Source organism: Globicephala melas, chromosome 1, assembly GCF_963455315.2.
Source record: "Globicephala melas chromosome 1, mGloMel1.2, whole genome shotgun sequence".
Lineage (NCBI taxonomy): Eukaryota > Metazoa > Chordata > Mammalia > Artiodactyla > Delphinidae > Globicephala > Globicephala melas.
Window position 1 is genome coordinate 180,416,222 of NC_083314.1, and position 25,277 is coordinate 180,441,498.

General features: G+C 50.7%; 1 protein-coding gene across 3 annotated transcripts in view; it reads left to right on the forward strand.

Annotated features, from left to right (window-relative positions):
* The first annotated feature begins 583 nt into the window (after positions 1–583).
* The window catches only part of LOC115864970 (beta-catenin-interacting protein 1), a 152,403-nt gene continuing 127,709 nt past the window's right edge, over positions 584–25,277 (forward strand). For 2 of the 3 annotated variants that reach the window (XM_060283357.1, XM_060283366.1), the window contains exon 1: positions 23,819–23,909. The gene's annotated coding sequence lies outside the window, so the exon portion shown is untranslated. Of the gene's footprint in view, positions 832–15,437; positions 15,608–23,818; positions 23,910–25,277 lie in introns of those variants that run through there. The other variant, XM_060283379.2, reaches the window with a different exon arrangement.

A 25,277-nucleotide genomic window follows, 5' to 3' on the forward strand; every position in this document is an offset into this window, starting at 1 on the left:
AGGAAGACCACTCCTCTAAATGTTTTGCAACCTCGTCCATTTCAGATTTTTCAGGGGTCCTGGGTAAATCGGTCTCACCAAGGATTCCGCCCCATCTGGCTGCTCCCATTTTTAAACACAGACGCGTGCGTGGGAGAGGCCATTATTTTTACGGGATCACTGTGCTTCTGGAGCAGCTAGGGACAGGCAGAGTTGCTTTACCGCAACGCCGGGTCCATCCTTAACCCGGGCTCCGCCCTCAGGCCGCCTCCTCATCCGAGCCCCCGCCCCTCCTCCCCTGCCAACCCCCGACCCGCTCCACCCCTTTGCTCTGAGAGCCGCTCGGCCACTGCCCGCGACCGGGTTCCACCTGCCCATCTCGTGGCTCCGCCCCGGGGCCACTGGTCCCGCCCCCTTCGAGGGGCCCAATGAGCGTGCCCGAGCACTCCTCAGCCACCCCACTCAACTGGAATCCCCGCCCTCTGTCCGATTTAACCAATGAGAGCCACAGGGTGTTCCTGGCCACGCCCACCACGTCATCAGGTCACGCCCCGGAGCCCGGCCCCCCCGGGGCGTTGCCGTGGCCGCGCCTCCGCCGCCCGAGCGGAGCCAGATGCCGCCCCCTCCGCCGGTCCCTCCCTCGGCGGCCTGGCGCCTCCCTCTCTACCCGCCGCGGTGACTCACTGAACGGGAGGCGGAGGCTGAGGCGGTTGCTCCCGTTGCTGCTGCTGTTGCTGCTGCTGCTGCTGCTGCCCCCGCGGCTGCTCGGGCTGTGCGCGCCCCGGAACAGGCCGCCGCGCGCCGCTCTCGGACCCGCAGCCCCCGCCCGCCCGGCCGGGTCGGGCGGCCCAGGTAAGCGCCGAGGCCGGCCCTCGCCCTCAGCGCCTGGGCCCGCGCCGCGCCGGGGCTCGGGGGAGCCGCCGGCCCTTTGTCTCTCGGGGAGGGGCCGTGGAGGGCGCCCCCGACCCCGCTCGGACCCACCAGCCGGACCCCCGGCACGGCGCCCTGATCTGGGCCGGGCCTCCTGCCCCACCTGGCCCCCGCTGCTCCTGCCACTCGCCGCCCCCGCGACAGGCCACCATCCAGCGGTCCTCAACCCCCCTTACCCCGGGGGTCGCCTCCACAGGTGTCCGAGCCATCCACTCTGTTGCTCACCCCACCGCGTTGGCGGGGTTGTCACCGTCTGTCGGCACTCCAGGTCCCGTGCCCTCTTGTGTCTTCCCTCACCTGCGCCCTGCTCTCAGCATCCTGACCCTCTGTATAGAGCCCTCCCATATTTTCCCAAACTAAATGCTGCCAAGATCTGGTCACTGATCCACGGTTCCTCTCCCTAGTCTGGTTGAACTGTCGTGTCCCCATCCCACCTCTCCTAGTGAGTGTTCCTAGACGGTGCACATTGTAGGCATACATCTCACCTGTATGGCAGGCGTGTGTATGTGAACCTGCAAGATTAACCACTCAGAGCCCCAGACTGCACTTCTCGCCTCCTTTCCATCATCCCCACCCCGACCACTTTCCTTTTTCTTGAACCTGGTAACCGAGACACTTAGGTCTGATACCCAACCTCTGTTAGGCCCCGCATGCCTGCCTCTCTCGTGTGTGCTGAACTTGTCTGAGCAGTACCTGCTGTCAGGTTAGCCCCTGGGAAGGCCCAGGAGGCCTGTGTTGGCCGCAGATGAAGAGTTTTATGAATAATGAGATGTGAGGCTGGCAGCACCTCCTATCTGAGAATCTAAGTACACTATAGCTGTTAATTACTTTGTCTCCTGTCACTCACACTACTTAGGGAAGTGTGCCTGGCCGACGGCTGGGTAAATTGAGGCACAGGGTGTGTGGGCAAGGGACCTGGAGGCAAGTCAGAGTTTGTCCTGTGGTTCTGCTCCCAAGTATCTTGGCTCTTAGCTCCCTGCTACAACTACTGGGCTCTAGTTCCTGGCTTTAGACTCTAAGTGATACTGATCTCTTGGGCCATTAAAGTGTCCAGAGAGACCAAGTTTCCTTTGATTTAAAGCAGGACTTTGAATTATAAATAAAGGTGCTGGCTGTTAAATGCCAGTGTGTCATTCATGGTTTCCTGGTGGAGTGAGTGGTCCTTGTGTATGTGTCAGGCAGCATTCCAAGCACCGGGGGCTACAGTGGTGAAGAGAGACACAGCCCCTGCCCTCCTGTAGCTGACCTTCTGAAGAGGAGGGATTAAACAAGTAAGTGGACAAAATAATTTTAGTCATGGTAAGTGCTGTGAAGGTGGGAAGAGCCAGTTTGGATTTTATTCCAAGTGCAGTTAGAAACCACAGGTGGATTTTAAGTAAAGAGGTGATAAAATCTGATTTGTTTTCAGAGATCATTCTGGCTGCTCTATTGAGACTGGATTGTAAGGAGCAGGGATACTAATTGGGAGACAGACTGTTGCCGCTTCCGGTCAAGGGATGATGGTGGCTTGGACCAGAGTAGGGGTAGCAGAAGTGAATAGGTAAAACCAGTCTGCTCCCCCTGAGAGAGGCTTAGACCTTTAAAGCAAAACTTCAGGGAACACCGACTTCGAGTTATACTTCTGGCAGAGAATTTCTAGACCTGACCAAGCTCAGGTTTAACTCAGCAAACCTTACTCAGCACCTGCTGTGGGCCAGGTACTGTGCTAACCTTAGAGATACTGATGTGACCAGGGTGAATAGGGAGCAGTCTCCACGTTCTAACAAGGTGCTCACAGAAACGTCACCCACCCCCTCCTTGAGGGAAGAGGGTTTGTAGGCTTAAAAATCAGTTCGAGGTGGAGGAGGGCAGAACACACTGGGCTTCATTCCCACATCCGGCTGCATTATTTAAATGAGAGCGTTATTGCCCTGCCTCTGCTGTAGGATGTTGCCCAAAGATATTGGGACTGATCTCATGGTGGGTGGGAGAGCAGCTCAGTGGCCGTGAACTTGAACCATTAACCAGAATAAAACTTGATCTCCACGTTGCTCCAAGTCTGGGCTGTCAGAACACATCCGAGCTATAAAGGACCGTGGGGCCGGGCCCCTCTTACGGTTGGGCACCTGTGGTCCCTAGAGAGTGAGTAACTCTTTTGAAATCCCATAGCTGTTTGTACATTTGCTAATGGTATCCGTCACTTTCTACCTCTCAGCTTCGTATGCACTTGCATGACCCTAAGCTTTCTGAGGCCAGGGTCTCTATTGGATTCAGCTTTTCCATCCCTCACAGCATCTAGATCCTGCCCCAAAAGTACACTCATCAAGTACGAGTTGACTTGCCTGGGTGTCTCATAGCACCTAAAACTAGAGCCCAGGAACCCTGACCCTGTCCATGTCTTTTCATTAGATTCCTCCTCAACCAGAGTATACCACGGGGGTCAACCCAGCAGACTCCATGTCACTGAGCTCACAGCCCTTCCTTGATGGGTCTGCTCTCTCTCCAGCTCTGCCTACAAGGAACAGCTGCTGAGGGTGCTGACCAAGTAGTTACTCGACACTCGGCAGATAGGAAGCATAGCTCTTAATCAGAGCATGGACTTCATACCAAGACTATCTGGGTTTGGGTCTTGGTTCTGCCATCATGAGCTTCATGACCTTCAGCAAGTAACTTAACCTCTCTGTGCCTCAGTTTCCCCATCTATAAAATATTAATACTTCATGGAGTTGTTGGGAGGCTTAAATTAAGTAATACCTATTAGATGCTTAGAACAGCACTGAGCACCTTGGTATGGCTTGGTTGAAGTAGTAGCTGTTATTTCACCATTTTTTTAATCTGATTTTTATCTCCCATCAGAATTTAAGCTCTTTTAGGGCAGAGATTTTGTCTTTTTTTTTTTTTTTTGGTCTACAGTTAGACTTTGTAGGCACGCAATAAATATTTCTTAAATTGTATGGCTTATTGAACACCTACTGTGTGCCAGGCACCGTTGTAGATGCTGGGGATATAGCCAAGAACAAGATCACCAAGTTGCGTGATCTAATGAAGTTTACATTCTAGTGGGAGAGACAGACGGTAAACAAGTACACAAGTGAACAAAATAATGTAGGATGGTGAAAAGAGATGCACGGAGAATAAAACAGGGCAATGAGATGGAGAGTGCCTGGGTCATAATTTTAGCGAGCTCTGAGGAGGTAACTTTGAATGGAGACCCTGCGGATGGGCAGAGGACAGTAGAAGCAAGAAGCCTATGGCGGCTGGAGTGTACTGAGTGAGGAGGTGGCAGGAGTGGGGTCTGTGGCCACAGTGAGGAGTTTGGATTTTACTCTTCAATTCTGAACAGTGGGAGGTCACTGCACAGGAACCTTTCCTGGGGGTCCATCCTAGGAGAAAGACCCGGACGATTGGAAGAGCAGTGAGCAGGCTCTCCTTGTCCTGGGAAGGCTTTTGGAGGCCATCAGTGTTGTATTTATTCCCCTCAGGTTTCTCATGTCTCTGACCTAGGTACCCAGGAGATGTGGGATCCATCAGCTAACTTAAGGAAGTTCCAGGTGTGTGTGTCTGTGTGTCCTGCAGATTCCATCAAGCCACCTTTCTCCCCTGAGTATGTAGGTAATTGGTCAATGTTTCTTGAGTTGAATGAATGAGCATCGCCAGCTCTTAGCATCTTGTCCTGTACAGCAGCTTGTCCTATTCTCTGCATAAGGAAAAGCTTCTTGTCATGGTAGTGACTCTGGCGTAACCTTGGAGTTTTGCTGCTGTTCTTATGTGCATCAGGGACCCCCACATACCTGTATGTCACAGTGTCTTCACAGTGTCTTGTTTTGTTTTGTTTCTTTGGCTGCACCGCTCAGCTTGCAGGATCTTAGTTCCCTGGCCAGGGACTGAACCAGGCCCTTGGCAGTGAGAGCATGAGAGTCCTAACCCCTGGACCACCGGGGAATTCCCTGTCACAGTGTCTTTGTTGGAAGTGTACCAATATTGACTGGGCAGCTTTCCTCCCCCCCGACCCCATCCCCATTTCTCTACCAGTCCCCTGCTGAGTACCACCAGGCCACACTGTCACCTCTGAACACTTCCTGTATCATTATTTGATCTACACTCCTGCACATCACTTGATCCAAGTATGGTGGTATCTAGAAAGCATTGGCTGTCTTTAGTCTGGGCTGAGTGGAGTTGGGAAGCTCAGCAGAAATGGAGTTTCAAACCCAGGAGTTCAACTCACCAGGAATCCAAAGTTGGCCTCTTCAGACTGAGGGCAGTTGGCCAGCCTTTCAAATCCTCACTCAGGCATCCCCTTGTCTGTCAGTGTCCGTGATGCCAACCTGCTCTGCTAACCTTGAGAGGCCAGTGAGAGTTGGTAGGAATCAAATAGGACTTTTGTGCTGCAAGTCACTCTCAGGGTTCTGGCGTATTTCAGTGGCCGAATCGGAAATGCTTGTTAGTCACGTGTTGCCTGTCTCCTTGTAAAAACTAAACCCGGAGTGGGTGCAACCTTTTTCTCTTGTTACTGTTGTTCTTTTTTTTGTTTTTGTTTTTTTTCATTATGAGAGTGATGCGTACTCATTTAGAAAATGAATGATGACATTTTCTGTACTTTTTCTCACTTAGTCTTCACTGTAGTTTCTAAGTAGCATTATTACCATTTTGCATATTCAGAAGCTGAGGCCTGGAAAGGTTAAGTACAATAAGCTGTTTGAAGTGAAGATAGTTGGGAACAAAGTCAAGATTGAGACCCAGTTGGTGGGACTCCTGTGTGTGAGTTCTGGACACCATATTAGATGCTGCCTTGCAGCAGAAACAACAGAGAAGAAAAGACATCTCCCTTAAGCCCAGCGTGGATGACATTGTGAGGGTGCCCAGAGTTAGCGCGCTGGCTGCTGCAAAGAGTTTGAATCCTGTGCCTTTTCCCTGTCTCATCTGACCTTGGGCAAACTAAGTCACCTCCCTTTGCCTTACTTTCCTCAATTGTAAATGGGGATAATGATCCTTGTGCCTTAATAGCTCCCAGGGGCATTGTGATGTTTGGGCCAAAGTGCTTTTGAACTTCTTTTATGAAAGGGCACTGAGCCCCAACTGCTTATACTCTGTCATTAAAGACCTATTATGTCCTGATCCTCTGCAGAGCTTTGTTAGAGGGGGAAGACAACAGCCCCCAGAGGGAAAGGTGTCCTTCTGTTGGGGGGCTTCCTCCTTCCGAAGTTTCTTAAGGATTGAAGGTCATGAAAGTTTCTCCATTTTTCATGTTCATGTTGTTCTGTAGAAGCTTCTGGAAGCAGCATGTAAACTGTGCATCGTGGTTCGAGGACCGTTGATGGCAGGGCAGAGAAGGGGGTTATAGGGCTTGGTTTCTAATCCCGGCGGTGATGTCTTTGTAATATAAACCAAGAACACAGAGATAGCAAGAGGTGATGACTATCTTCCATTCATCCTTCCTTTCCTCCTTCCTCCTAATAACTCACTGATTCAAGTAATAAATATTTACTGAACTTTTATTACGATCTGGGCCCCATGGTAGGCCCTGGGAATACTGTGGTGAGCAGGGTATACTCATGGTAGGGAATACTGTGGTGAGCAGGGTAGAATTAGTTCTTATCGTACAAATCTTAGAATCTAGGGCCAAGAGGCTTACTATCTAGTTGGGAGTCGTGTGACTAAAGCAAGAACATGTTGGTGAGTGTTTTGAACTCTCAGGAGGAGAGTCAGGATATAATTTCCAGATGTCCACATCAGCCGCATGGGTACCTGCCCTGGACGGATGTTACGGTGGAGGGTTGGGTTTGGCTTCCCAGAAGAGCTGGGGAAGAGTTAGTAGATTGGAGCCCTTGTGTGTCACACTTAACAAAAGCTGTGCTAGTGTGGGTGTCTGTAGAAACAGTTAGCACCTTGGCAGTCCCAGTTAGTAAGAACTACGTTTCCACTTAAAAGCTTATTAACCCTTTGTTACCCGAGTTCAAGTCAGGGAAGAACGATCATGGCATTGAGCTCTTTCCACAGTTTTTTTTCCAAATAAAATTTATTTATTTATTTATTTATTTTGGGCTCTGTTGGGTCTTCGTTGCTGCGCGTGGGCTTTTCTCTAGTTGCGGCGAGCGGGGGCTGCTCTTCATTGCTGTGCGTGGGCTTCTCATTGCGGTGGCTTCTCTTGTTGCAGAGCACGGGCTCTAAGCGTGCGGGCTTCAGTAGTTGTGGCACGTGGGCTCCGTAGTTGTGGCGCACGGGCATAGTTGCTCTGTGGCATGTGGAATCTTCCCGGACCAGGGCTCAAACCCGTGTCCCCAGCATTGGCAGGCGGATTCTTAGCCACTGCGCCACCAGGGAAGTCCCCACAGCTTTCTGAAGTTATGCCATCAATCCAGTGCCTATCTTATGAGAAGACCATCAGTGCTTGTCTCCCCGGAATTCCCTGCCTGCCTGACAGGTCTCCCTTGGCCAACTTTGGAAAGCAGGCACACGGAGGCAGGCAGGCTGTGGGGCTGGCCGCATCGGTGCTCTCGGCATGATGCCAGGGACACCTCTGTCTGTGAGCCCCCATTGGGGTCAGTTTATGCAGAGTGGGGTGGGGGAGGGTTCTTTCTTCCCCAGGTCTGCCCAGCCACAGGCCTCAGGATCCCTCCAAAGAGTGCGGTCAGGGAGGCCCAGCAGTTTCTGCAAAAGCACCCAGTGTTCTTCCACTAGCCCTCAGGCCAGAGCTGGGGTGGAGAGGGCACAGGGCTGGCAGAGGCGCCTGCCCACATCCAGAGTGAGAGGAAGGTGCCAGGACAGGGCTCCGCTCCCGGGCAATGTTACTTTCACCAGCCCCTGCAGTGTCACTACCTTCCTGGTGCTGACCAGGTGCCCCTTCAGTCTGGAGGGCCTCAGAACCATCCAGCATCTGATCAGGAGGAAAAGGCCAGTCTGGCGAGGAGACCAGGTCACTCAGTGCCCCTGGGCTTGTTCTTGTGCGGTCGGAGCCCACGGTGCTGCCGGTTCAGCTGGGAGAATGTGACCCACTTCCATCTTCTCTTCCACGTGGAGAGCTGGGTGGGAGGCTTTTGGAGACCAGCTCCAATTAAGGCTTTTTCAGCCTGAGTATCTCCTGAGTATCCAGCCCACATGTTTCCTGCTGCTGGAATCCTGTGGTCCGTGTCCCTGAACTGAATAACAACTCCAAAACAGATGAAGTTACCGCCTTGTCGTTCTGCAGTTCCGGCTTCCACAAGTGGGGCTTCCTTCGGGGGTCAGGGTCCCTTTTGGATTCAGACACCTTTCACAGTGTGGGCCCCACCCTTGTTCTTCCAGCTAAATCACCTGGCGAACCAGGGGCCCAGTTTCCAAAGAGATGGGTTAGCCTTGACCTCCCTGCCCAGACCAAGGCCTCCCCGCCCCCTGCCCCAGGCAGCCCTGGCTTCCGACAGACCGATCCATCCTGACCCTTGTCCTCACAGTATGTCCTTCTGCTGCAGGAATATGAACTAAAATGTGTTTCGGACCCTCTAGGTTTCTTCCATTCTCTCCAGGTAGAGAGCAGTTGAATGATTTTCCATTTATAATTTTATGTTTCTCCTGCGGCGGGGCTGGGGGGAGGGGCGTTGGAGGAAGACAGTTTAAACACATGAGGCTGTGGGTGCTGCCGAGATGATCTGGAGATTTTAAATGGTAAGGGGGTAGTTCTGAGCCCCTGAATGATGCAGTCTTACTTACTAAGGAAGGAGCAGAGGTGATAGAGAAACCGCCAAGGTCAGGTCCGCTGAGCTGTGATCTCAGACCTCTGTGAGTGCCGTTTCCCACTATGTGCTCCACAGCCGATCGCTGGAGTTGCAGGAAGATGGGGTGCTGGTGATTTTTAGGGGGAACACGGTGGGGCCTACAGGCTGGTAAGCTGGCTTACGGGTGTCTCTCCAGGGCCCTGGCTCTACTTTCCTGCGCAGAGCAGCCTTCCGGAGCTTACGGTGGGACGTGGTGGGGCAGAGTCAGCCAGCACAGGGGCAGAGTCCTTCATCCCTACCCCAGGGAAGCTGCTGCTGCCACCCGAGAGCCATCACTTTACGTCTGCTCCGGGACTGGCTGTCCACCCTCACCTCCCATCTCCGAGGAAGAGAAGAGCTCTCGCAGGCCTGTGAGCGATGGTGGCAGAGCTTGGGTGCTCAACAGCGGCCACGGCACTGGACTGGCTGGCTGGGCAACCAGCCACCAAAGTGGAGGAAGATCTTTTATTCTCCTCTTCTGACCCCATTCCACGTCCTTTAAAAAATATACGTTGGGATTTTTTGGAGTAGGTAATATATACATAGTACAGAACTCAAAAGGCTAATTGTTGAAAACTAAGTCTTCCTCCCTCCCTGAAAGAGACGCCTCGAAAAAGACACCTGTTAGTGGATGTCTTGTGCATCTTAACCAGAGACCTCCTACACATGTACAAGTGCATCAGGTACGCGCTGACTGCACACGTGCCCAATGTGCACTGTTTTGTTTCCACACTGTATACACACTGTCGTGCACCTTACTTTTTTCACTTCACGGTAAGTACTGGAACTCATTCTGTTCCACCATCATCATCATCGTCATCATTTGGCTAATACTGCTTCACTTCTCCTGTGCTGGGTATTGTTAAAAGTGCTTTGCTTATGTTAATGCATTTATTCCTCACAACAAACCTGTGAACTAAGGACTGTTACTGTCCACAGTTTGCAGATGAGCAAACTGAGGCACAGAGCCGTTAAGTTAATGTCTGAGGTCATTTACAGCTACCCCACTCCTTTTAATGGTTCCCTGGCATTCTTTTGATTGGTTATACTTATACTGAGCGATTTGAAAGCAAGTTGTGGGCTTCCCTGGTGGCGCAGTGGTTAAGAATCCGCCTGCCAACACAGGGGACACGGGTTTGAGCCCTGGTTCGGGAAGATCCCACATGCCACGGAGCAACTAAGCCCATGTGCCACAACTACTGAGCCTGCACTCTAGAGCCACGAGCCACAACTACTGAGCCCGTGTGCCACAACTACTGAAGCCCATGCTCCTAGAGCCTGTGCTCCGCAACAAGAGAAGCCACCGCAGTGAGAAGCCCGCGCACAGCAACGAAGACCCAATGCAGCCAAAAATGAATTTATTTAAAAAAAAAAAAGAAAGCTGAAGAGCTGCCCTTATTAAAAAGAAAAAAAGCAAGTTGCAGGTATCAGATACTTTGCATCTCCTAAGGCCATGCTCCGACATTATCCCAATACTATTTTCAGCCCCAAGGAATTTACTATTGACCCAGCAGTGTTCTCCGATATACAGCCCACATCCAACTTTCCCAACCACGCCCCTCACTTTGGCCTGCACCAGTTTTTAATCTGGGATCCAACTGAAGATCTCAACTTCACTAGGTTCCCAAGCTCTTTCCTCTCCCTTAGCCTAGAGTGTTCACTAGCTTTTCTTTGTCTATCACGACATTAACATTTTTTAAAATCCAGGACTATTGACTATTAGTCTGGTTTTCCTTAGAATTGGAGTAAAGGTGAACATTTTGGTGAGAAATGATTGTAGCTGACATTGTCCACGTCCCACTGGAGGCACACAATGCCAACCTGCCCCGCTTCTGGTGAGGCTGGGTTTGTGGATCACTCAGTTATGGAGCAAAGTTTTAAAAGTACAAAATAGTAAGTATATTAAAAGAAAACAGTGGGAGAAGGAAATAATATGAAATGAAATCTGTAAGTTATAAAATAAAAGATGTTAAAATCTGATTACATAAAAATCAAAACTCTACATGGATAAAATAATATAATCGAAAGAACAATGACAAATTGGGGAAATACGTGTAACAAATATCACAGCCATAGGACAAACTGCCTTAATATATAAAGAGCACTTGTAGATCAACAAGAAGAAGACTGCCAACCCAAGAAAGAAATGGGCAAACAACATAACAGATTGCTCTTAATGATCTGAAATGATGCTCTATTTCCTCATCAGGAAATGCAAATTAAAACTATAATGATATACCACTTCCCACCTGTCAGATTAGCAACAAATCAACTTCTGCCAAGGTATGGGGGAAAACAGGTGTTCTTGCACCATTTTGGGGGGCACATAAAAGGTCACCATGTCCATGGAGGGCAACTTGGCAAAATATTAAACATTTAAACACATGCACCCTTTGCTGTAGCAACTAAGACTGTAGGGATTTATCCTATAGACAGACAAAAGCATAAAGATACATGTAGGGGTTTCCCTGGTGGCGCAGTGGTTGAGAGTCCGCTTGCCGATGCAGGGGACACGGGTTCATGCCCTGGTCTGGGAAGATCCCACATGCCGCAGAGCGACTAGGCCTGTGAGCCATGGCTGCTGAGCCTGTACGTCCGGAGCCTGTGCTCCGCAACGGGAGAGGCCACAACAGTGAGAGGCCTGTGTACCGCAAAAAAAAAAAAAAAAAAAAAAAGATACATGTAGGAAAATACTGCTTCTTAATAGCAATGAAAGAGAGGGAGTTCCCTGGTGCTCTAGTGGTTAAGATTCGGCACTTTCGGGACTTCCCTGGCGGTTCAGTGGCTAAGACTCCATGCTCCCAATGCAGGGAGGCTGAGTCGATTCCTGGTCAGAGAACTAAGATCCTGCATGCATGCCGCAACTAAAGATCCCACGTGCCACAACTAAGACCTGGAGCAGCCAAATAAATAAATTAAAAAAAAAAAAAAAAGATTCGGCACTTTCACTGCTGTGGCCCAGGTTCAATCCCTGGTCGGGGAACTGAGCTCCTGCAGCCAAAAAAAAAAAATAATAATAATTTGGCTTCCTTGGTGTCACAGTGGTTAAGAATCTGCCTGCCAATGCAGGGGACGTGGGTTCGAGCCCTGGTCCAGGAAGATCCCACATGCCGTGGAACAACTAAGCCCGTGCACCACAACTACTGAGCCTGCATGCCGCAACTACTGAAGCCCATGCTCCGCAGCAAGAGAAGTCACCAGAATGAGAAGCCTGCGCACCACAACGAAGAGTAGTCCCCACTCACCACAACTGGAGAAAGCCCATGCGCAGCAACAAAGACCCAGCACAGCCAAAAATAAATAAATTAAATTAAATAAATGTTAAAAAATATTCAAAAACAATAATAAAAGACAGAAAATTTAAGTGCTCAGCAACTTGTTAAAAAAAATTCTTTTTTTTTTTTTTTTTTGGCTGCATTGGGTCTTCGTTGCTGTGCACGAGTTTTCTCTAGTTGTGGTGAGCGGGGGCTACTCTTTGTTGCAGTGCACAGGCTTCTCATTGCGGTGGCTTCTCTTGCTGCGGAGCATGGGCTCTAGGTGCCCAGGCTTCAGTAGTTGTGGCACATGGGCTCAGTAGTTGTGGCTCGTGGGCTCTAGAGTGCAGGCTCGGTAGTTGTGGCGCATGGGCTTAGTTGCTCCGCGGTATGTGGGATCTTCCGGACCGGATCGAACCCGTGTCCCCTGCATTGGCAGGCGGATTCTTAACCACTGTGCCACCAGGGAAGTCCTGGAACTTCTTTTTTGGGTGAGTTATTCTATTTGGGACTTGGAAGTCTTATGACTGAGTATCTTTCTGGCAGACTTACATGACTTTTCTAGAAGCAGGTAAGAACCAGTGCATTGGTGCCTATATTTTCTGTTTTTGTTTTGTTTTAACATTGTGTAATGTGCTCCAGGTAAATTTGCAAGGAAGTTTAGTTCTCTGAGACTTAAAGTCTTAATCCTCAGGAATACCATCAAACTAATGTGTAGTGTAACTAACCTCTCTCTCTCCCGAACCTCCATATAAGCTTTTTCCTCTCAACTGAGAGTTTTTGCAGGAGGTCAGATTTTGCTTGCATTTTGTGGATATGGGCTTGTGAAAGGTCCTGGGTTTCATTTTATGAAATTTGACAGTCTGAGGTGAACAGCTGGCCTTTAAAACCAGGAGTCTTTTTGCCAGGGGAGCGCTCGCAGGCCAGTTTTGCTGGGAGCTTCTTCTCCCTCTCTGTGACTTGGTGACTAATGGTTCCATGGCTTTTGGGGTGGAGGATGTCATTACAAATGGGTGATGGGGCTTTGGCTTCTGAACTGGATTATCTGGGCGTGCCGAGTGGGTGGGGAGCAGAATATGCCATCCCAAAATATACCACTTCGGCATATTGATTATTTTGAATTATAGTTTCCTGAGAAACAGCCAGTGCAAGAAGGGCCCTCTGACCCTCCTTTATCCCCCTGAAAGCAGGAAATAAATCTCCCATGTGAAAGGTACCTTCCCTGTACCAGGGGGTAGAAGGCATCCTTATCACCAGAGACAGGGGATTCAAGGCTGAGAAGGCTGTATAAACAAACCTTGTTACTTCCTCACTAATTTACTACCCCAAGCCCAAGCTTCTATGTCTTGTCAATTCTTCACAAATTTATCGTTTCTTTGTCTAAAAGATATAAAAGATGCCTGCTCTGGTCACTTCTTCAAGCCACATATCTTTGGGGCTCCCATATGTACGAAATTAAATTTGTTTTTCTCTTGTTAATGTCTCCTGTCAATTTAATTATTAGACCAACCAAAGACCTTAAAGGGAAGAAGGGAAAAGTTTTCCTCCCCTACACTGGTCTGGGTGTTTGTGTGCAGCCCCCTGGGATTGGGGGTAGTTTCTTTCTTAGAGCTTTCACACAGCCCCTAAGGCCTCCCATCCATTTCTGTCCACTCTCCTGAGCTCTTCCACGGTGGCCCTGGCCCTGAGCAGGTGACTGTGGGTGGATTCCTGCTGTTTGGGGCGCTGTGTTTTCCCGTCTCCTCAGAGCCTGTGCATTTTCCCTGATCATCCCTCCCTTCCCCTCCAGCCTCCAGCGTCATTGTCTCCAGACTGGATGAGTTTTGTGACCCATCAGAAGTTCTCATCTTCATGCTACTTCCCCAGCAAGTTAATGGAATGAACACATGTAGATTCTGAAGTTGCCTCTGTTTAAAGTCTTTTTTATTTTGATTATTAGCTTGTTAAACATTTAGGGAGGAAGGAAACTGAGTGTTCAGCAGCCTCTTAGGGGGAGGTTTCCTTCTTCCTTGGATTATTTTTTGTTCTGAGGTGGCTGGAGGGAAAGGAGAGGGAAGGTCACGGCCTGTGTCACGGAGCAGAAGCAGTTATCCAAACAAACAAACAGTGTGGCTTATGTGACATGAGGGTGTAATGAATGCTTGCAGTGTATTGCAATAGTATGGATATGTGTTCGAGGTAAACAAACATAGCTTTATTTTTATACAAATTAACACATACCTGTACGCTGAAAGCCTATAGGAAAGAGGAGGCAGTAATCCTAAAACTTATGTTCTTAAGGGTTTATGAGAAGCTTCACCCAGGAAGCCAGGCCTGGGGCCTCTCAGCTGGGTCCTGAGGACAGCCATCCCCAGAGCTGAGCAGTGAGGAGTGGGCTGGCTCTGGAGGCCACCCCGGCGAGACTGAGCCCTTGCCCTGCGAGCAGCCCAATTGGTTTCAGGACCTAATTCTCGCAACAGGAAGCTGGAGGCCGTTCTGGCCCCATTCTGAGGGGATACAGTGAGCCTGGTCCGGGAAACTTATTTATTTGAAGATTTCAATGGAGGGAAGGGATGGAGGGATAGTGGGGGCAGAGCTGGAGAGGGCAGTGGTCCTTGAGCAGCCCACCTGCTGGCAGGCATCGGAAGACCTGGGCCGCCTTATCCTGCCCCTGAGAACAAGGCTTGTCCCCTTCGGCAGGAGGCTGGTGTGAACGAGCCCATCTGGCTCTGAGTGAAGGGACCTTATGTAGCTCCTGATAAATAAACAGCACTGTGTCAGTTTTTCCCCTTCCTCTTTAAAAAAAAAAAACAGCCCCGCCACCAAAAAACAACAACTTTTAAATTTCCCAATTTAATTAACGTTTTAAATGGTGACCCTGCAAGAGTTGGCCTAGCTGTGGGCAGTGAGGTTGATGGAGCTTCCGTGGGTTAAAATTTCCATTCTGGCCTCTTTCTCTGGAGGTGACCCAAGGTCTGTGAAACCTGGCCAGGCTCCTTCCCTGGGATTATTAGGCTTGGAACTGGTCCTTCCGGCCCCAATTTGACTTCAGCCTGATCCCTAAGAAGGCTGACCAGCAATGCAGATTGAGTTTTCCCTTTGGGGGGTGGTGGTGGTGGGTTGTCAGCACGCTGGGGGCATCTCAGATGTTGATCTAGGTCACAGGAGAGAAAAGGTGTCCTTCTGCCACCAGCCTGCACAGGTGAGCTTTTGACACTGCCAGGTGCCGCTCAGCCCGCGGCGAAGGCCGTCCAGCTCCAGAGAGCCTGCCTAGGAGTGGGAGGCGGTGCTTGCACCCGCTCAAGCTGGGAGTGCCTGCCCTTACATCCACTCATAAATAGACAAGGGCTCTGGAGTCTGCATTACCCACCCCCTTGGAACCTGCAGGAGGCCAAAGGTCAGACTGAATCAGAGGAAAATCCGGAGCCGGATTTTGTAGGCGCACTGGTTCCTGATTTCAGGTCTCAGGCTCCGGCTTGGCCAGGTTCCAGGGCTCCAGCTGTTCTCTGGGAAGGAAAAAAGAATCTCTTTTTAAATTAGGTCAGAAGATGCCTTTCTTTCCTTCTGTCCTTGTCCCCCTACTGTGCAGGGATACAACCGCCACCTGCACGTCCCTCGGTAAGAACTACAGAGCTTAAGGACTTCGCCCGGGATCTGAGTGTCTCAGTGCAGCCGAGGAAACTTCCCCCGGCTCCGTGTTCCCTTCCTGTTTGCATTGTGCTGGCTGAACCGCGGAGGCTGTCAGAGCAGGCCTGCCAGGTACTCTTGCTTAGCTGTAAAAAGGACTTGAAGAGACAGTGAGCTCTGGGTAAACTTTTCTACCAATCAGGCCAAAATCACAGGATAAAATTTTTTTTAACCAGAAGTTTTTGCTTTTATTATTATTATTATTGGCCGTGCCGCATGCGGGATCTTAGTTCCCTGACCCGGGATCGAACCCGGGCCTGCTGCAGTGGAAGCGCAGAGTCTTAACCAGTGGACCACCAGGGGAGTCCCCAGAAGTTTTAAACAGACGCCTTTTACCAATCCAGTTACATCAACATTTATAGTCTGTAAATGCAGGCTCCTTCAGTTCCTTGATGTCTTAGGTTCTCTGAGGTGAGGACATTCTGAGGCTGGGGGCTTCCTTCGTGGTTCCCGGGTGAATCTGAAATCTGTTCATTCACTTAACTGTGCATGGGACTCCAGATGTGACTGACAGCAGCAGGAACCCACCAGATTCCTCAGCACAGAGCCTATGGTCTTCAAGCTTTTCGAGGGTCCACAAAAATACTGGAGACCTGAAAAGAAAAAGTATCTGCTCCCTCTACTCATAGGAGTTATATGAGAATTCTATTTAATGAGAGATATGGGTCCATTTATTTATTTGTTTATTTGGCTGCACCGGGTCTTAGTTGCGACATGCAGGATCTTTAGTTGTGGCACGCGGGATGTAGTTCCCTGACCAGGGACCGCACCTGGGCCCCCTGCATTGGCAGCACGGAGTCTTAACCACTGGACCGCCAGGGAGGTCCCTGGGTCCATTTTAATATGTCTGTGAGAATAAGGCTGCCTGGGCCCACGAAGGACTTAAACCACCCTGTGGCCTGCCCTCAGAGAGCTTCCAGTTTGGAGGTGGAAATAGAGGCACAGACACCCAGGTGCAGTGCTTGTGCAGTGCTTTGAGTAGAGGAAATTTGGGTGAGTGTGCAAACACAGGCTTCAAAAAGGTAACGATTGAACAGTGAACAGTAAATAGGGAGGAACATTCTAGGCTGAGGGTACAGCAGATGTGAAGGCCGGAGGTGCTGAATGAGCCTGGTGCAAGTGGTAATGAAGGTGGCCACCTGGCAGGGCTTCTCATCCTCGGCACTATGGGCGTGGGGCTGGGGGGACGGGGCGCGTCCTGTGCACTGTAGGTGGTTCTTCCCAGGAGCATCCTCCCAGTTGTGACAATCAAAAATCCTCCTTTCTCCAGACATTGCCAAGTGCCCGCATCTGAGAACCAGCGCCAAGCAGGGACCGTGGTGGATGGCCAGGGGCTGCCTGCCCGCCCCTGCCCGAGGGTGCAGTGGAGGGAGCCCCTTCCTGTCTAGCGTGCGGGTTTGTGCCTGCCCCCATGTCCTCTGGTTTGTGTGACGCTCTATGTGCAAGAGTGGCTGGCAGGCTCTCTCCGAGGGGAGTCAGGCCACGGAAAGGAAGGTGCACCCCGAAGCCCCCTCCCCAGGCTGGCTGGTTTTCTGTGTTGATGCCTTTCCCCCTGTTGTCTGGGCAGCCAGGCAGGGTGGCTGCGCTCTGGATGTTGGGCGGCTTTGAATGATGTCATGTGGATTTGATTTTAATGCTTCGAGAAGTTCACCAAAGGGCCTTCATCAGAGCGGCTCACACCTGGAAGAGAAAGTGCCCTGTTGCTGTGAAGGGGCAGGTGGCAGCTCTGAGGTAGGAGGTGTTGGGAGGGTGGGTGTTGAGAGTTCCGGAATCTCCTGTGCAGCAGACCTGCGGCCGGGGAGGAGGGCCTATTGGTGTCTGGGCTTCCCAGCTGCTCCCCCGCAGATGAGGGCCGCCCTGGGGCCTCCAGAGCAACTGAAGCCTCTCCTGCTGCGACCCCACTTCCCAGGGGCTTTTTAGTGTTTTCTTGACCTTTAATTTTGATTTCAAATCTACAGAAAACTTGGACTAGTGCAGTGAACACACCTGTGCCCTTTACCTGGATTCACCAGTGTTAACCTTTGCCGTATTTGCGCACGTACTGTCTCTGTTCATACTCACACTCACACATACACACACACACACACACACACACTAACACATGCATATACACATACACGCTCACACACGTACACACTAACAAACGCATATACACAGACACAAACACGCACATATACACATATACACGTAAACACATTCACACACATACACCCACACAAGCACACTCATACACGTATACACACTAACACAAACACATGCATATACACATACACGCTCACACACATGTACACATACACACATAAACACTCACATACGCATATACACATACTAACACAAACACATACATATACACGTACACATGTACACACACATAAACATACACATATACACATACACATATATACACATACACACATAAACACATACACACTAACACAAGCACACACACATACACACTCACATGCATAAACACACATACACACATACACAATAACACATACATATACACATACACGCTCACACACACATACACAATAACACATACATATACACATACACGCTCACACACACATACACACATACACAATAACACATACACATACACGCTCACACACATATACACATACACACATATACACATGCACACTAATACAAACACACACATATATACACATACACACATATACATACAACACTCACACATACACACTGATATATACATACACACTCACATATACATGCTCGCACATATACTCACACACATGCATACATATACACACACACTCACACACACACTTTTTTTCCAGAACCATTTCAGAGTAAGTTGGAAGCATTGAGACATTTCACCCTTAAATACTCAGCCTGTATCTCTCAAGAACCAGGATATTTTCCAATGTATCCACAATATATTCATCACATTCAACACATATAACATTGATACACTACTAATATCTAATAAATACTCCCTATTAAATTTTCTCCAGTTGCCCAATAGCAGCCTATGACTCCCTCACCTCTCCCCTCCCTGGATTCCATCAAGAACCATTCCCTGTATTTAGTTCTTATACTGCCTTATTTCATGTTCTGATTAGCAGTTATTTTGGGTTCTGACTTGTCTTTTCCCTGTAAAGTGGGTTTTCATTTCAATTTCAGTTAAAATGGCTAATGGGACTTCCCTGGCAGTCCAGTGGTTAGGACTCTGTGCTTCCAGTGCAGGGGGCACAGGTTTGATCCCTGGTTGGGGAACTAAGATCCCACATGCCATGGGGTGTGGCCAAAAAAATAAAATAAAATAAAATAAAATGGCTAATGTTTCTATCAGCTTCTGAACTGGATGGGGCTGATAGGATGGAGAGAAAGCGTGGATTTTCAAATCCAGGCTTGTCACCTGTTAGCTCCATGGCCTTGAGCAGGTTACTTATCTTCTCTGAGCGTTGGTTGTCTCATCTATAAAATGAGAATAATTCCTGACTTGCAGGCTTGTCGTGAGGACCCCATGTGCTGAACAGGCCTGACATTGTGCCTGGCCCTTAGGAATGCTCTCGCAACCACAGTAATTATCACTGTTGTTCTGCAACTTCACCTGGCTTCACAGAGCAGGAAGGAGCTTTGGAGCAGGCTGGAATTTGGGTTGGTGACCTCAGGACAAATTCCTTATCCCAAGCTCATCACCTAAGAATGGTGCTGCGTCCTGAGCGGCTCTGCTGTCATTACACCTGTTTTGCTCCTGCTGGTGGAGTGCGGTTCAAGAACGCCGAGCCTGGGTCTGGATGGAGGAGGCCAAAATGTGGAATTTATTTATTAAGGTGGTTGCTCACGAGGCCCTAGATTCCGGGAGGTTGCGGTTTAATTACTGAGAGTGGAGCTTGTGGAAGTTCTCTCTGGTGCCCCAGCTTTGATGTCGCTGGGGAACCTGAGGTGCCACCCCAAGTGGGACTCTCAGCCCGGGCTGCAGATGAGGCTCAGGGCTGCCTTCCTCTGCTGAGCGCGTTTCTGTCCACTTACTTGTTTACTGGAGAGCAGTGTACCATGGTGGGGGGGAGCCTGGACGTTCTGGGTTCGAATCCTGCCCCAGAACGGACTAGGACGGGCTAGCTGGGTGAGCATAGACTAGTGCCCTCATTTGTAAAACCTTATAGGGATGCTTGTTGCAAAGACTGAATGATTCATATACGTGGAGGGTTCAGAACAGCGCGCGGCCAACAGCGAGCCAGAATGTATGTCAGCTGTTTCTTTAAAGCAGTGTTCTCACCTGGGGGGGACTTTACCCCCCAGGGAGCACGTGGCAAAGTCTGGAGACATGCTTGGTTGTCACAACCAAGGGGGAGGTGCCTTTGGCTGGTAGAGCCCAGGGAGGCTGCTAAATAACCTCCCATGGGTGGCACAGTCACCGCAACAGAGAAGTATCCAGTCCAGAATGTCACTAGTGCTGAGGTTGAGAAACCAAGCATTCTGGGCAGCACGTGGAACATGGAAGGAGGTCGTGTTCCTCACCACCCCCACCCTTATCCGTCCTTTGATCTGCTCCCCTCCCCCTCCTCCCCTCGCTGGTGTCCCTCCCACTGTGCCCAGGGCCCCAGTCCAGCTCCCCCAGGCTTCCCCTGGCTCACCTGCTCACCTGACCACTGACACTTCCTTTTCCTCTCAGCCAGCTCGGTTTTTTATCAGAGTACCTATCTCCTTCCTCCTTACTAGGTTATTTACCCACTGATTACTTCTCGTTTATTTCATTTTGTCTGTTCTCCCTTCTCCCTAGAATGTACATAGGGACTTTGGCCTGTTTTTGCACTGCTGTATCCCAGTCCCAGTTAGTGCTCAGAACGTCTGTTGATTGCATGGATGAATGCGTTCCCCAGGGCCACGCGGCTGGTACGTGACATGCCAGGATGTCAGTTCTTCGCCGTCACCCATGTCGCTCCTTCTTCCCAAAGTGCCCCCCCAGCCCCCTGCCGCATCCAGCACAGCATCTCCTAGTAGTGCCCCAGACGTTTCCCGGATCTGGTCAGTCACCACGTTCTGACTCCGCCTCCAGAACGCTTTGTGGATGTGCACGGTGATACCGACTTCATCTGAAGGACGAGCCTGCTCTGTTTCCACCCAGGGGCTTCTCCGTGGCCCTGGGAGCCCAGCCCCAGCTGTTGGCCTGTCCTCAGGGCCGTCACCAGCAGACCGGCAGCTGGCACGTCACACCCACACCCCCTCCCGCAGCTGCAGTGCAGTCCAGGCTCCGACACTGCTCCTGTCCTGCAGTTCCACCTGCCGAAGTGTCCCAAGCCCTCCCACCCTCACCGTCCCTTCTCCGTCACCCCGCAGCCCAAGCCCGGCCCTCACCTGGCCCAGCAGGGACCTGCCCTCCAGCTTCTCTCCATCTCTCCTCACACCGCAGCCCTCACGCCACAGCCACAGGGGTCTCAGGCTTTACCCGACTCTCCCGCTTGAACCTCTCCTCACCCCCCCCGAGACCCATGTGGTCCAGTACCTTGAGCCCCCTCACCTGCCTCCCTGTCCTCAGCTACACCTTCTTCCTCCAGTTTTCCCAAAGGCCCAGTCTCTTCCTGTTTGAGGACCTTAATGTGTGTGTGTGTGTGTGTGTGTGTGTGTGTGTGTCCCAACCCAGCTCCTCCTGACCTGAGTAACAGCTCAGAAGTCACCTCCAAGGGTGCCTGCCCCCAGGGCGAGGTCAGACTCCCAGCTGCGCGTCCTAGGGCACCTTGCACTTACCATCCCCGACCCCTGACCCCCATCATTTATCACCATCTGAGGCTCTGTTTACCAGGGTGTGACTTGATTCAAGCCTGTCTCCCCTGCTCACTGGGAGTCATTATCACAAGCATGCTCGCCTGTGTATCCTCAATGCCCAGCACAGGGCCTGGCATATAATAAACAGATGCTCAGTAATTGTTTGTTCAAAGAATGTCTGTTCCCTCTGCCTGCAGCGCGCTTCCCCATCTTCTCTACCAGCAAACTCCTATTATTCATCCTTCAAGACCCAGTTTCAGGGTCTTCTGCTAGGAGCTGGTCCCTCCCCTTCCTCTGTGTTGCCACAGAGCTTTGCACATCCCCTTACTCTGCCACTTAACTACACTGGGTCGAGGCCCTGGGTTTTTTCCTCTCACCTCTGAGCTGCTCAGGGGGAGGTGCTGGGCACGGCACGTTACGTGCAGTTGGCACTCTTGGAAGTGTTTGTGTTTTTAACCTGACCTATCTTTTTGGTTCATTGTTACATATTATTTGTGTTGTTTTCCATTTGCCTTGTGCAGTGTGGTTTCCTCAGCCATTCTGGAAGCTCCTGGAAGGCAGGCTTAGTGTCACAGCCCCACCTTTGTATCTCCTGCTTCCTGAGCCTGACACAGGGCTGTGTTCACCTAGAGAGGTTTTATTCTAGTAAATCTTTCCTGAGTCCATGTCATGTCTACGTAAGGTTACGGTCCCCTTGGCAGTTGAGAGCACTTGACATCCTTGCCCTCATTCTGGACTGGCTAGATAGTTGGTGGCACCCGATGCAGGACCCCTTGTTAAAAGAGTTATTCAGAATTGTAAGACGGCAACAGGAGAGCATTAAACCAAGAGTAGGGCCCTTATGAGTGCTCGGACCTGTGCTGGTGCCCAGGCCTCATACTCATGAAGCCAGCCCTCATCTCCTTGCATCCTCCGAGGGAGGACACGGTAGAGGTCCTGATTTCCTTTTGACCAGTGGCAAACTGGAGGGCTCAGGGGGCAGTGACTGACCTCAGATTGCACAGCTGACCATCGACAGAGTAGAACGGGAAACAGAGTCCAGCTCTGGAAGCGTGCTCACCGTCTCCACCGGCTCTGGGGCCCCAGGCGCTTTGGTCCTTGGTTTCCTCCTCTGTAAATTGGGAACATTGACCTGATCATCGGGTGGCAAATGGAACAGCTGGTGTGAGTCCCCAGATGGTCCCATCAGGAGCCACCACATCCCATAGGCGCCGTCTCCTTCAAGTCATGAAGCCAAGGTTCCTCTCTGTTTCTTGGACAGTCCGAGCCCTGTAGACAGTAGGAGGCTAATTGGCTGTTGGGGTAGTTGGAAAATTAAAGCCCCTCAGAAGTGGGAGAAGGTTGTCTCTTTTCATCTCTTTTTGAAGGAATGTGGGGACTTGGGTAGAAGGTTCCCCAGGGATCCTTGGTATTTCAGTGCTTTGATGTCTAGAGGAATAAAAGAGCAATTAATCGTTGTAAATGTCTTTCCCGTAGGGTAGGCTGAGGGTGGCGGGGGTGGCAGTGGCGGGTGACTGCTCTTCCATCCCAGGGCCATCACTGGTCTAAGGGCTCTGCAGACCAGAGACCCAGGGTCAGAGCAGCATCTCCCTGTAGGGGAGGCTTCTGAATCTCACTTCCTCTGGAAAGCATGTTTTCCTCAGCCTCTTGGGTGGGTGAGTAGCAGAGATTGCTGAAGACAGATGGGTTGCAGAGCTCCCCTTGGTCCCCTAGAATAGGTTTCTCAATTATCCAAAGACATCTGTCCTCACCGCAGGGCTGAGAGCCAGGAGTCCACCTTTAAACCAAGTGCTCTGAGGCCCACACGCCGCAGTGGAGGGGTGGCCGGGCTGCCACGGGCAGGCGAGACTCCGGCCCCCCCGCCTGCACCTCCACCCACCATTAGCAGCCTCCCTCCTGCCTGGTCAACCTGCAGAGGACCCAGACGATGAGGGTGTGTGTGGAAGGCCAAAGAAGAGAAGAGAATGTTCTCTGATTCCTAGAAGAGGTGTGTTTGGGGCAAGCACACCTGTGGCCAGACTAGTAGGTTTTAAATTATCTGAATCTGTGGGGGGTGTGTGTGTGTGTGTGTGTGTGTATGTAAACTTATGTTTCCATATACAACTACAGATGTTCCCCAGGCACACAAACACCATGCAAGTCTGAGCACAAAGTGGGCGGAGCGCCGAGGTAGCTGTGCCTGGCTTGTCGTGTTGTTTGGTGGGTGGGATGCCTTCTCGGGCAGGTGCAGGACTTGCCCATCAGCTGCCCGGAAGTGATTCACTCTGGTCCTCGACATCTCCCAGCGCGGCTCTCAGTCGGCCTCGGTGACTAACCCAAGGGGAGGAGGGTGTGTAGTGACCTGCTTTGGCAGGAAATGACAGTGCATAGCTGCAGCCAGCACCTTATCCCAGGGTGCTGGTGCAAGTTTCTGGGCTGGCCAGACATACAGATATTTCTAGACCGTGCAGGGCCCTTGGCCACAAGCTTCCCGCCATCCGCCTATATCCCACAGCACCGGCCGTGGCTCCTCCTGGCTCCTCCCGTGACCTGGGTTCTGTGTTTCCACAGGGCTGCACCTTCCTCCTTCTCCCCGGCCACAACCTGCCCGTCACAGTTGAGCACCTGTTTTCCTGAAGGTGATTTCCAGAAGCAGGTAAGGACCCCAGGGGAAGGACGTCTGGTAGAGTGGCCATAGAACGGCGTTGAGGAGAGGGCCTTGGGTACTGGCTCTAGGGCTGACCGTGAAGCTAGCACATCTCATATCCTTTCTTCATCGTCCCTGATAATGCTCATTGCTTCAGCTGTGTGGGTTCTTAACCGTGAGCGTTGTGGTTCTGCTGATGTCTTTTAGGCTGTTAAGATGTGTGAGGTCTGAATTAATATTTTATATAAGCTCTGTGAGTCACACAGTTATATGGCACTGTATTTTCATGCAATGTAAACATTGTACAGACGAAAATGTACATTTTAAAACATGAACATCTAAAATATATCACATTTTTTTTTAAATGGACGAAAGTCAAGTGCTGGGACCCATGGGGGAGAGGTGGCTTGTGTACCTATAGGCGCCCCCTGTTGTCTGGCCAAGCCCGAGGTCAGGCAGCATGTACAAGCAGGTGGTAGACCACCCTGGGTATAAACGTATATTCCAATTTACATAAGTGTGGGTGTTAAACAGCATTAGCTTTAAGTTTATAAATAAAAAGGAGTGCAGGTGGCTGTGTTTGTATTTGGGCGCCACCCCCCCACCCCCCCCATCCCCCGCCTGTCAAAGGGAGGCCAGCTTTCAAAGTCGTTTATCAGAATGGGTCTGACTTCTGCATGTCCTGCTCTCTGGGTCTTTCCTGCTCTACCTCCCAGTTCTTCCAAAGTGAGATCAGCTGTTTCCAAGCTGGAGCTCATGTGCATAGAGATTAGGTCCCTCTAATCTCTGGGCAGGAACGTGGTATCTTACGGACGACCTCGATGCCTCCCAGAAAATGTGGTGCGGCCTCCCAGGCCATGAGCCACATTTGTCACTTTGTAAACACCCTTCCCAGTGGTTGGGAACCCCTTCCTGACTGTCTTTTACCTACCCACCTTCCTTCAACAGAGATGCAGGCTCAGAACCAACAGAAGTGTGTAGAAGGTGTGTGTGTGGGGGTGAATGCATCTGTGTGTCTGCAGTGAATGTATGGAACTCAGTTTCTCTGAAGTGCATTTGTCCCAATCAGGTGTGATTTTCTGGAATCACGCCCACTTTCGCGTAAGCCGTGGATATCTGTGACACAGCATCCACGTAGCCACAAGCCTCTCCCCTCGCCTTTCGTTTGCATAGTTGATAGTTGCCTGTTTCTTTCCATTTTCTATGTTTTGGCTCATGTATGCCTTTCCCTGTTTAGCTTCCAGAATGTTATATCTTAAGAGAGGGAGCAGGTCTGTCTCTGACTTGGGCAGTTAACACTGAAGGATTTTCTTAGGATTTAGGATGGAAGCTCCACCATCTTAGGCGGTGGTGTGTTTGTGGGGTCGCCAGGAGACC